The sequence below is a fragment of the Salvia miltiorrhiza genome, chromosome 1, assembly GCF_028751815.1.
Source record: "Salvia miltiorrhiza cultivar Shanhuang (shh) chromosome 1, IMPLAD_Smil_shh, whole genome shotgun sequence".
Classification (NCBI taxonomy): Eukaryota; Viridiplantae; Streptophyta; class Magnoliopsida; order Lamiales; family Lamiaceae; genus Salvia; species Salvia miltiorrhiza.
The window spans coordinates 43,088,686-43,102,414 of NC_080387.1; the positions used below are offsets into that span (position 1 = coordinate 43,088,686).

The 13,729-nt window shown below is 36.2% G+C and overlaps 1 long non-coding RNA gene across 1 annotated transcript; it reads right to left on the minus strand.

Annotated features, from left to right (window-relative positions):
- Positions 1-9,983: 9,983 nt before the first annotated feature.
- On the minus strand, positions 9,984-13,185 carry LOC131026025 (uncharacterized). Its single transcript, XR_009102203.1, has 3 exons — positions 12,977-13,185; positions 10,837-10,901; positions 9,984-10,241 (listed from the first exon to the last, which is right to left on the minus strand). It is a non-coding gene; the product is annotated as an uncharacterized LOC131026025 (long non-coding RNA).
- Positions 13,186-13,729: the final 544 nt, after the last annotated feature.

Below are 13,729 nucleotides of genomic sequence, written 5' to 3' on the forward strand. Positions count from 1 at the left end.
TACCTTAGAATCACGTCTCAAGCTCCAACCCACGCGTCCCAAGTTCTAATCGAAGCCGCATTGTTCAAACCCTCGCGTCCAGTACTCGATTGAGTACTCGATCGAGTACTCGATGGAGTACTCGATCGTCCATCGAGTACTTAATCGAGTACTCGAACGAGTGTTCCATCGAGTACTCGTCAGATTTTTTTTTCTCTTCTCTTTTTTTATTATTGTTTTTGGGAAGTTGGTGCTAAATATGTATTTTGCAATGTATAGGTCATTGCAATTTGCAATATTGGTGGATGTCATTGAGTATCTATACGCATAGTCAAGAATGACTAGAAGATTGAGTTATATAACTATACGTTTTGTTTGAAAACTAAACTATTTTGATATTAATTTGAATTGATTTGTGGTGGATTATAATATTTGATGATTGGATGATAATTTTATATGATTATCATATTTAATGGTGCGATCAAAATTAGCACAAGCGTATAATAGTTAATAATTACATGTAAAATAAGTGTATAATTAATTAATAATTACATGTTTTATAATGACAATACTTAAAAAAACAAACAATCTTTAATCTTAGTGAAAAAAATATATAACATATTTTATAATCACAATAATAAATGAAAAAAAAAAATCATCATTGTTTTTCAGTACTCGATGGTGTTGATCATCGAGTACTCCATCGAGTGGTGAAGAACAATCTTCAATTTTGTCACATGTGTCACATGTTGAAATGAAAAATATAATACCGATAATAATTCTCGTTGGTGATACAAACAAGCAACATGGACTTAAATCAAAATAATTGAAAGAAAACCATCATTGATCTTCACTACTCGATGGTTTACTCGATGACGTTCATCATCGAGTACTCCATCGTGTAGTGAAGAACAGTCTTTAATTTTGCTCATTTTCTCGAGATTTGTCATTATATGAAGTATTTCGCCGGTCTTAAATAACGTGTTTGTGCTAAATTCACTGAAAAATGAACATATTCAGTGTACTTAGCTATTGCACTTGAGTAATGATTGAAGTGTGGAATATCTACTTCATAAGACATAGCGTGGACTTTTATGTTCAAACTTAGGATACATGCCACGTGTTCATCGATTATCACACCCATGTTATATAATATCCAAATATACTCCCGTTGACGTTATAAACAAGGAATGTGGGTTGAAATCACAATAATTGATAAAAAATCACCATTGTACTTCACTACTCGGTCGAGTACTCAATGGTGAACGCCATCGAGTACTACATCGAGTAGTGAAGAACGATCTTCGATTTCGCTATTTCTCTCGTGAATTTTAATGATACGAAGCATTCCCTCGCTCTTAACTAACGCGTTTATGCTAAATATGGTGAAAAATATAAGTATTAAGTGTATTTTACTATTGCACTAGAGTAAATGATTGAAGTGTAGAATATCTACTTCATAAGACATAGCGTGGACTTTTATGTTCAAACTTAGGATACATGCCACGTGTTCATCGATTATCACACCCCATGTTATATAATATCCAAATATACTCCCGTTGACGTTATAAACAAGGAATGTGGGTTGAAATCACAATAATTGATAAAAAAATCACCATTGTTCTTCACTACTCGGTCGAGTACTCGATGGTGAACGCCATCGAGTAGTGAAGAACGATCTTCAATTTCGCTATTTCTCTCGTGAATTTTAATGATACGAAGCGTTCCCTCGCTCTTAACTAACGCGTTTATGCTAAATATGGTGAAAAATATAAGTATTAAGTGTATTTTACTATTGCACTAGAGTAAATGATTGAAGTGTAGAATATCTACTTCATAAGACGTAGCGTGGACATTTATGTTCAAACTTAGGATACATGCCACGTGTTCATCGATTATCACACCCATGTTATATAATATCCAAATATACTCCCGTTGACGTTATAAACAAGGAATGTGGGTTGAAATCACAATAATTGATAAAAAATCACCATTGTTCTTCACTACTCGGTCGAGTACTCGATGGTGAACGCCATCGAGTAGTGAAGAACGATCTTCAATTTCGCTATTTCTCTCGTGAATTTTAATGATATGAAGCGTTCCCTCGCTCTTAACTAACGCATTTATGCTAAATATGGTAAAAAATATAAGTATTAAATGTATTTTACTATTGCACTAGAGTAAATGATTGAAGTGTAGAATATCTACTTCATAAGACATAGTGTGGACTTTTATGTTCAAACTTAGGATACATGCCACGTGTTCATCGATTATCACACCCCATGTTATATAATATCCAAATATACTCCCGTTGACGTTATAAACAAGGAATGTGGGTTGAAATCACAATAATTGATAAAAAAATCAGCATTGTTCTTCACTACTCGGTCGAGTACTCGATGGTGAACGCCATCGAGTACTCCATCGAGTAGTGAAGATCGATCTTCAATTTCGCTATTTCTCTCGTGAATTTTAATGATACGAAGCGTTCCCTCGCTCTTAACTAACACGTTTATGCTAAATATGGTGAAAAATATAAGTATTAAGTGTATTTTACTATTGCACTAGAGTAAATGATTGAAGTGTAGAATATCTACTTCATAAGACATAGTGTGGACTTTTATGTTCAAACTTAGGATACATGCCACGTGTTCATCGATTATCACACCTCATGTTATATAATATCCAAATATACTCCCGTTGACGTTATAAACAAGGAATGTGGGTTGAAATCACAATAATTGATAAAAAAAAATCACCATTGTTCTTCACTACTCGATCGAGTACTCGATGGTGAACGCCATCGAGTACTCCATCGAGTAGTGAAGAACGATCTTCAATTTCGCTATTTCTCTCGTGAATTTTAATGATACGAAGCGTTCCCTCGCTCTTAACTAACGCGTTTATGCTAAATATGGTGAAAAATATAAGTATTAAGTGTATTTTACTATTGCACTAGAGTAAATGATTGAAGTGTAGAATATCTACTTCATAAGACATAGTGTGGACTTTTATGTTCAAACTTAGGATACTTGCCACGTGTTCATCGATTATCACACCTCATGTTATATAATATCCAAATATACTCTCGTTGACGTTATAAACAAGGAATGTGGGTTGAAATCACAATAATTGATAAAAAAAAATCACCATTGTTCTTCACTACTCGGTCGAGTACTCGATGGTGAACGCCATCGAGTACTCCATCGAGTAGTGAAGAACGATCTTCAATTTCGCTATTTCTCTCGTGAATTTTAATGATACGAAGTGTTCCCTCGCTCTTAACTAACGCGTTTATGCTAAATATGGCGAAAAATATAAGTATTAAGTTTATTTTACTATTGCACTAGAGTAAATGATTGAAGTGTAGAATATCTACTTCATAAGACATAGTGTGGACTTTTATGTTCAAACTTAGGATACATGTCACGTGTTCATCGATTATCACACCCCATGTTATATAATATCCAAATATACTCCCGTTGACGTTATAAACAAGGATTGTGGGTTGAAATCACAATAATTGATAAAAAAATCGCCATTGTTCTTCACTACTCGGTCGAGTACTCGATGGTGAACGCCATCGAGTAGTGAAGAACGATCTTCAATTTCGCTATTTCTCTCGTAAATTTTAATGATACGAAGCGTTCCCTCGCTCTTCAATTTTACTATTTCTCTCGTTATTTTTAATGATATGAAGTGTTCTGTCGGTCATTGTTCTTCACTACTCGATGAAGTACTGGTTGGAGAACGCCATCGAGTAGTCGGTCATCGTGTACTCGATAGCACCATCGAGTAGTCGGTCTACTCGATGGACTACCGAGTATCGTATCGAATAATAATTTTTTTTCATTATTTAGAGTACAAACGACGTAACATTTTATTTGTTAATTAATCCAAAAAATAATACAAAAAATATTATTATTTTTCATTACTCGGTGGTGTACTCGATGGAACCATCGAGTACTCAGTGTACTCGATGGCACCATCGAGTACACGATCGAGTACTCGGTGTACATCTTGCACAATTTTTAATTTTACTTATTTTCTCGAGATTTATAATCAAAATTATGTTGCATTTAATTATTAACGAATTATACGCTTGTGCAAATTATAATCGAACCATCAAATATAATAATCAACTAAATTATTATCCAATCATCAAATATTATAGCCACACTCAAGTCAATGCATATAGTTACGCAATGAAATCCAACATTACAAATTGCAATAACCTACACATTACAAAACACATATTTAGCGAAGAAAAAAAGAGAAGAAAATAATTTCTGGCGAGTACTCGATGGAGTACTCGATCGTGTACTCGATGGAGTACTCGATCACGATCGATCGAGTACACGATCGAGTACTCCATCGTGTACTCGCGACAGACAACAACTGGGCGCCGGATTGCAGCAGCAGCGGCTGGGCTTTAAGCCCTAGTTCGGCGGCGGAGAATGGGGCTTCAGCGGCGGACAAGGGTCGGCGACGGTTGGACGACAAGGGCTGAACTTTGAGCCCTAGTTTGGCAACGGAAAAGTGGGGCTTCGGCAGCGGCAGACGTTGACGGGGGCGTTTGTGCGTGAGCTGGGCTTCGACAACGACGGAGCAACAACACGAAGCATGGATGCGCTTCGACGGCGATGGGTCAGACGACGGAGTTGGGCGAGCAAAAAAATTTTCGGCGAGCTACGGCTGTAAATTACAATTTTGAGAAAGAGAGAGAGAGAGAGAGAGGAAGAGATTGGCTGGAAATCGCAGCGTGCTTGAAATCGCAGCGCGCGACGGCGGGCTTGGCTGGGCTTCGACGGCGGGCTTGGCTGGGCTTCGACGGCGACGGTGGAGTTGCGGCGGCGGCGGCGACGACGGGTGGTGAAGATGCTCACAGTCGCCGCCCCTTCTTCTTTTTCTTTGAAGATGAAAAACGTGAAATTCAAATTGAGAGAGAGAAGAGAGGATTGTAATTGTTTGTCTATTTTGTGAGAAAAAAATTTAAAATAAATAAGGGTATAATAGTACTTTCAGCAAAAAAGGGTTGTTTAACTTATGTTTCATAAGGAGGGGCTATATAACTTATGTTTCATAAAAAAAGGGCTATAAAAAGATTTGCCTCATAAGGAAAGTACCATGGAAACTGTTAGGATTCTGAATTTTATATTTGACTTGAATTTATCATAATTAAATTATCATTGATAAAATTCTCAAAAAAAAAATATCATTGATAAATATAAAAAAATATCTCATATCATTTTTCTAATACAAATAATATTTATTATTGTTAAGATACATATGATATAGTACTTATTTTATAATATTAAAATTTTAATTTAGATGTACTGAGCATAAACTAAAAAATTAAGGACATATAAGATTAAAAAACAAAAGTATGCATGCACAATATGGAATAGAGATAAAAATATGTAATAATGTAAGTAGTCAATGAAACAAGTAAAGAATAAGCTCTAAATAGTCGTGTGCGTGTGTTGTGCATGTATTAATCTAATGGTAGTAGGGTTAAGAGGCAAATCTTTTTATAGCCCATTTTTTATGAAACATAAGTTATATAGCCCCTCTTTATGAAACATAAGTTAAACAATCCTTTTTTGCTGAAAGTACTATTATACCCTTATTTATTTTTTATTTTTTTCTCACAAAATAGACAAACAATTACAATCCTCTCTTCTCTCTCTCAATTGAATTTCACGTTTTTTTATCTTCAAAGAAAAAGAAGAAGGGGCGGCGACTGTGAGCATCTTCACCACCCGTCGTCGCCGCCGCCGCAACTCCGCCGTCGCCGTCGAAGCCCAGCCAAGCCCACCGTCGCGACCTCCTTCTTCTTTAAACACGCTGCGATTTCAAGCAGCGCGTTTTCCAGCCAAACCCGCCGTCGAGCACCGGACGCCGTCAGCCCCCGACCCGACGCGAACTGGGGCTCATAGCCCAGCCCTTGTTCGCCGCCGAAGCACAGCCGTCGAAGCTGTCAAAGCCCAGCCGCCGATTTAATCGAGAACTAGGGCTCGAAGCTCAGCCGTTGAAGCCCAGATTTTTCACGAACTAGGGCTCGAAGCTGCGCCGCCGCCGTTAACTTCGTTGAAATGAGCGAAACGGATTCCGACCATCCCCATGATGAGGAAACACAACCTCCATTACTTCCACCGGTACGAAAACTAGAAATTTGATATTGAATTCATATTTTTATTTAGAAATATGTATATAATTAGAGTTTGTATGTTTTAGAATTTGATGTTTGTTTTTTGAACGACCATTGTTGTATGCTTGATTGTTGGTTTGAAATGAAGTATGTTTGATAATGTTGGAATTCATGACAACACGATGGTACGTTGAAATAGTGCACGATATCGGATCAAGTACTCCATCGAGTACTCGATCGAGTACTCGGTGGAGTATTCGATCGAGTTCTCCGCCGTGTACACCATCAAGTAGTTGGCATTGGGTTTAATTTGATTTGAGGTTTTTGTTTAGGTTACTTGATCGAGTACTCGGTGGAGTACTCGGACTTGATGGCATTGGTTTTAATTTGATTTGAGGCTTTTGTTTAGGTTACTTGATCGAGTACTCGGTGGAGTACTCGATCGAGTACTCGACCGAGTACTCGGTCATCGAGTACTCGACCGAGTACTCGACTGAGTACTCGACCGAGTACTCACCATATTATGATTTTTTTTATGTTTATTCTTTTGTATTTTTGGTTTATTGATGCTAAATCTTTTTATTTTGATATTGCAGGCACCTTATAGGTGGAAGGTTGATTTATATGACTCATTGATGGATAAGTATCGAAAGGGTTCAGTGCGGAACACACAGCTAAAGTGTGTCACTCATCTTCTTCGTCGTCTATTGGACGCTGCAGGCTATTGGACACAGAGGCCGGATCTGATGAAGAGAACCGATCCACTGACACTAGTGAAAGTGGAAAGTAGGCACCGGTTCAAGCAATTGGACTCGACTAGTTGTGGTCCATACTCATGCATGTATGTGGATCGTCTCATTTGCAGCACCAATGATCATAGGGGACAACCAATAGATGCAGCCTATATTATTAAGTACAGGTGGATTGTAGGATCCAGAATATTTCATTTGACATGTGATTAGATTACTCTTTTAGATGTTTTGTTTGAAAATTGAACTATTTTGATTTTAGTTTTAGTTAATTTGTGGTTGGCTATAATATTTGATGATCGGAGTTGATTATTACATTTTATGGTTCGAATGAATTTCAATACAAAATGGTGTTTAGCATAAAAATATTTATTTCTAAATAAGCAAAAATGGTGTTGTCATTCAAATAAGCGACGGAACGCTTTGTATCATTAAAATTCAGGAGAGAAATAGCGAAATTGAAGATCGTTCTTCACTACTCGATGGAGTACTCGATGGCGTTCACCATCGAGTACTCGACCGAGTAGTGAAGAACAATGGTGGCGTTCACCATCGAGTACTCGACCGAGTAGTGAAGAACAATGGTGATTTTTTTTATCAATTATTGTGATTTCAACCCACATTCCTTGTTTATAACGTCAACGGGAGTATATTTGGATATTATATAACATGGGGTGTGATAATCGTTGAAAACGTGGCACATATCCTAAGTTTGAACATAAAAGTCCACACTATGTCTTATGAAGTTGATATTCTACACTTCAATTATTTACTCTAGTGCAATAGTAAAATACACTTAATATGTTTATTTTTCACCATATTTAGCATAAACGCGTTAGTTAAGAGCGACGGAACGCTTCGTATCATTAAAATTCAGGAGAGAAATAGCGAAATTGAAGATCGTTCTTCACTACTCGATGGAGTACTCGATGGCGTTCACCATCGAGTACTCGACCGAGTAGTGAAGAACAATGGTGATTTTTTTTTATCAATTATTGCGATTTCAACCCACATTCCTTGTTTATGACGTCAACGGGCGTATATTTGGATATTATATAACATGGGGTGTGATAATCGTTGAAAACGTGGCACATATCCTAAGTTTGAACATAAAAGTCCACACTATGTTTTATGAAGTAGATATTCTACACTTCAATCATTTACTCTAGTGCAATAGTAAAATACACTTAATATGTTTATTTTTCACCATATTTAGCATAAACACGTTAGTTAAGAGCGACGGAACGCTTCGTATCATTAAAATTCACGAGAGAAATAGCGAAATTGAAGATCGTTCTTCACTACTCGATGGAGTACTCGATGGCGTTCACCATCGAGTACTCGACCGAGTAGTGAAGAACAATGGTGATTTTTTTATCAATTATTGTGATTTCAACCCACCTTCCTTGTTTATAACGTCAACGGGAGTATATTTGGATATTATATAACATGGGGTGTGATAATCGTTGAAAACGTGGCACATATCCTAAGTTTGAACATAAAAGTCCACACTATGTCTTATGAAGTAGATATTCTACACTTCAATCATTTACTCTAGTGCAATAGTAAAATACACTTAATATGTTTATTTTTCACCATATTTAGCATAAACGCGTTAGTTAAGAGCGAAAGAACACTTCGTATCATTAAAATTCAGGAGAGAAATAGCGAAATTGAAGATCGTTCTTCACTACTCGATGGCGTTCACCATCGAGTACTCGACCGAGTAGTGAAGAACAATGGTGATTTTTTTTATCAATTATTGTGATTTCAACCCACATTCCTTGTTTATAACGTCAACGGGAGTATATTTGGATATTATATAACATGGGGTGTGATAATCGTTGAAAACGTGGCACATATCCTAAGTTTGAACATAAAAGTCCACACTATGTCTTATGAAGTAGATATTCTACACTTCAATCATTTACTCTAGTGCAATAGTAAAATACACTTAATACTTATATTTTTCACCATATTTAGCATAAACGCGTTAGTTAAGAGCGACGGAACGCTTCGTATCATTAAAATTCACGAGAGAAATAGCGAAATTGAAGATCGTTCTTCACTACTCGATGGAGTACTCGATGGCGTTCACCATCGAGTACTCGATCGAGTAGTGAAGAACAATGGTGATTTTTTTTATCAATTATTGTGATTTCAACCCACATTCCTTGTTTATAACGTCAACGGGAGTATATTTGGATGTTATATAACATGGGATATGATAATCGTTGAAAACGTGGCACATATCCTAAGTTTGAACATAAAAGTCCACACTATGTCTTATGAATTAGATATTCTACACTTCAATCATTTACTCTAGTGCAATAGTAAAATACACTTAATATGTTTATTTTTCACCATATTTAGCATAAACACGTTAGTTAAGAGCGACGGAACGCTTCGTATCATTAAAATTCACGAGAGAAATAGCGAAATTGAAGATCGTTCTTCACTACTCGATGGCGTTCACCATCGAGTACTCGACCGAGTAGTGAAGAACAATGGTGATTTTTTTTATCAATTATTGTGATTTCAACCCACATTCCTTGTTTATAACGTCAACGGGAGTATATTTGGATATTATATAACATGGGGTGTGATAATCGTTGAAAACGTGGCACATATCCTAAGTTTGAACATAAAAGTCCACACTATGTCTTATGAAGTAGATATTCTACACTTCAATCATTTACTCTAGTGCAATAGTAAAATACACTTAATATGTTTATTTTTCACCATATTTAGCATAAACACGTTAGTTAAGAGCGACAGATCGCTTCGTATCATTAAAATTCACGAGAGAAATAGCGAAATTGAAGATCGTTCTTCACTACTCGATGGAGTACTCAATTGAGCCGGAGGTTGGACGACGAGCTGCTGCCTGCCACATTCACATTTACATTGGGTAAAGAATATTCCTCTCTAATGGTGACGTAAACCATTGGATTGTCCTTTTGCTCATAAAGTAAGCGAAATAAATGTGTATCACTTTGCAAAGATGTCACAGCCCACTATCCCAATGACGGGTTAACCGGGGTTATGACTTGGGGTGAACAATAAGAAACGGAAATTAAAGGGGATTTACTAAGTAACCAACATTAATAACAAACTAGTGGTATATATATATAACCACTTGGGTAATTCACAAATGAGTCTGCCATAACGACTAGACCCCAACTGAAAGTTAATTAAAATGAAGTAGTAATAAGTTCAAGTAGAAATGATAAATAAGTCAGAGTGTTTGCAGCGAAAAAACGTGTGAGTTATGCATATGGAGATGCATACTCAAGGTTTCATTACATAAACATCAAAAGGGAAATCCGCTCAACACCGATCCATTCCATCGCCTGCTCAACCTGCACATTTAGAAATACATGCAGGGCTGAGTATAAAAATACTCAGTGACATAAGCCGAAAATACAACATGCATACATATATAAATTGAACTGCCAACAGTAACACACAGGGGTTTTCTTGAATGACCTGCGCTTACTAAAACATTTCATTCATTTTCATAAAGGTGGATGCGCATCCCATTTTCAGTCTATATGATCCATATCTGTCCTTTCTGTCACGCGCCGGGAAGGAGGCCTCCTTACCACGGACGCCAAGACCGGTCGCAAGCGACTCGCGGTCTCCATGAGTGTACACGTTAACCCTAGCTAGCGACCTTTGTCTAGCATAGGATCCCAATTGGATTTCCTTTAAAGTTGGCGAACCAACACAGATAGGATACATATAAAAACATAAACATTTTTGGCAGTCAATCATTTCATAAACATTTCATTTCATTTCATGAACATTTCATTTTCATTTCATAAGAGTCATTTATCATTTGGGCATAATAATAAACTGAAATTAACAGTTAAAATCATCTCATGCATATATTCGTATAAGAGGCCTACGACACGCAGGGGATCTCTATATACGTATAGTAAAAGTAATGCCCACCTCAATTGTTCTTAAAGCTGGCGTGGAGTCGTTTCTTCTTCGGCTTCACTTTCTATCGCCCGGACCTTCATTGATGAAGAGTCGATAAGTTCGTGAAGAAATTGTCATAAGACAAAGTCTAATTCTACGTGCCTAGGGTATCTTTTAATGTTTTAGGGTTCTAGCATCCATAATTCGTTACATTAAAGACAGTCAAAAATCAATCATACCTCGTCTAATCTCATTCAAATACATAGGCAACACAAACACATAAGGCACATAAGAATCACAATCAAACATCATCAAAACATGCTCTGTTTTTACACTGACTCAACTTCAAAATTTAATCTGTTCTCACTCCGACATCTCCTGGACTCGAGACTCATACCGAAAGAACGATCTTCGAGTCTAGTTTCATATAAAAAAAAGTAGAGTCGAAAAATCCAAGTGGTTTGAGAGATATGACGTTTTTACCACGATCTACCATGTTCGGCAGTTTTGAACAATCGAAAACTTGGATTTTTGAAAAATAGTAAACGTTGTCAAACTGGGCTCAACTTTGGTGAATATCTAGCTAACACAATAAGGTTAATACCATAAAAATTTGGAAATCTAGATCACACAGGAAGCTACTGAAATGAATGACTCTTTCCTCTGTTCTCTGAAATTCTCGGTAGTAATGTGCAGTTTAGGTTTTGCATTTTAAAGAAGTATCAAACGAAGTTGAAATGGCTTGAAATGTTACCAGGGTACTCAAGACTCATGTAGGGACTTGCTATAAAATTTTCAAAGCTATTAGACATCGACAAACCGTCGATCACAGTAGGTCAGTAGGCCTACGAAATTCATATTTATAAGTCCTTAAAAAAAATAATTTATATAAATCAAGAAATAAGAGTTTAATCCCAAAAATATTCATTAAAAGTCCATCATAATTTAAATAAAAGAACGGACCTCATTTAAAATAAATAGTCCCAAACTCGTTACGCACATATACTAAATCTTTCATGAAACATCCTTGAAAATAAACTTTGATACATAGAAAATAATTCAACAACTTGAGCTCTTAAGAGGTTGTTTTGCAACAGACATCAAATCTGCCTCGGATCTCCAAATGAGGCTCCAAAAGACATTCTGGAAACTAGACATTTCAAGGATCATTCTCCAATTTGAATCGAATGAAAAAAAATTCAAACGAGCAAGATATGCCCTCTCAAAGATGGGTATTTAACAAGCAAAAATCTGAAAATTTCAGATTTCCAGATTACAACCAAGTCAGTGCGCTTTCTTTAAAAATTCATATCTCCCTTTACAAAACTCCACTGGGAACCCCAAGGGTCAATCTGGAATCTAGGGAGAGATCATAATACTCTACAGTTGGATTTACTCCAAGAACATTCATGGTTTAGAAGATATGACTGTCTAAAGTTCAGTGCACAAAAAGAGTTCAAGTTTGGCAGATTTAGAACATAAATCGGAAAAAACCACTTTAGGCTTCACCAAAAATTCTAAAACTGAACAAGTAAGTTCCCAACATGTCAGTGAATATTCAGTAGAAAGATAGGCTTGAGAATCAAAGATTTAAGTCGGCCTTTGCCACCTCAAAGTCGTAGGTTTGTAAAATCTACTGGATGGTACAAGGAATAAGAACTAGATTTCAAGAATTTATACCGGTTGTTTCCCTTACTCAAAAATGGTGAGACCGATGTCAAAAGAAAGATACGGGAGTCTAGAGTGACATATTCAAGTTTCAAAGGTTTTCACCGATTGAAACTTTACCTATGGCCTCCCAAAGATTGTTTACCAAAAATGTATTGCAGATGGGCAGTGATGTTTACAAATTCATAAATAAATCATAAGAGCTCCAAACCTTATGAAATTTTACCAAAGTATAGAAAACATATGAAAGATGATACACAATTAATTTGGGAATTTTTGGGAACCGTTTGGATGGCTGGAATCGCCTTGCAAAACACTGCCGAGCAGTGTGCTTATGGCAGATTCGCTGCCTTACCTCATGCACGGTTTTTCACCCAATAAACTCTACCAAAATAATCATCCAAAATCATAAAACATATCCTCACATAATATAGCACACAAATGTGTAAAAATCCATGGCCATAAAGCATTTTCAGTTGAGAAAAAGCAAAGAAAAACTCACCCTCGAAGCACAACCTTCACTCTATAGTTTTCCCACACTCTCCCTTGCTTTGCTACTTCTCTTGGGGCTTCAAAGGCTTCTATGGAGTGTGATAATGGTGGGAGAAAAGTTGTGAGAGTGGGAGAAAGAATGTAGTGGTGGGGGAAAAGGAGTAGTGTGGTGGAGAGGTAGGAGTAGTGGTAGGGAAAAAGATTAGTGGTAGGGAAAAGAAAATATTAGTGATGATAGGGAAAAAGATTAGTGGTAGGGAAAAGAAAATATTTGTGGAGGATAATGGGGTGTTACATTAAGTAAATATAAAAATGTGGTGTAGTAATAACCCATGTGTAAGAAAAAAAATATATGTAAGACTAATCATCAATTAATAAAATGCTAGAGCATAAAACTCTTGTGATCAAAATTAGAATAAATAGCACTAACATTAGTGCACTCTCTCAATTTATAAATACATCATAGGAAAATAATTTGAGAAAAATATTGATGGAAAATTTTTATAACTCATCATTCCTAAATTTCTCGGTAAAAATAAATAAATACATAATTTTTTTTTTTGATTTGAAAACTCAAAATAAATCTTTGAGCTCCATCATTCTCTTAATGGACTCAAAATATATTTTGAGTGCATCATCCGTTGAAATAAAAATAAAAATAAATTATCACGTTTGTAATCATCAAATTCACATAAGTCCGTATTTTATTAATGGATGCTGAACCCTAATTACCATAAGAAATCCTTAAATCAATAATTAAAAG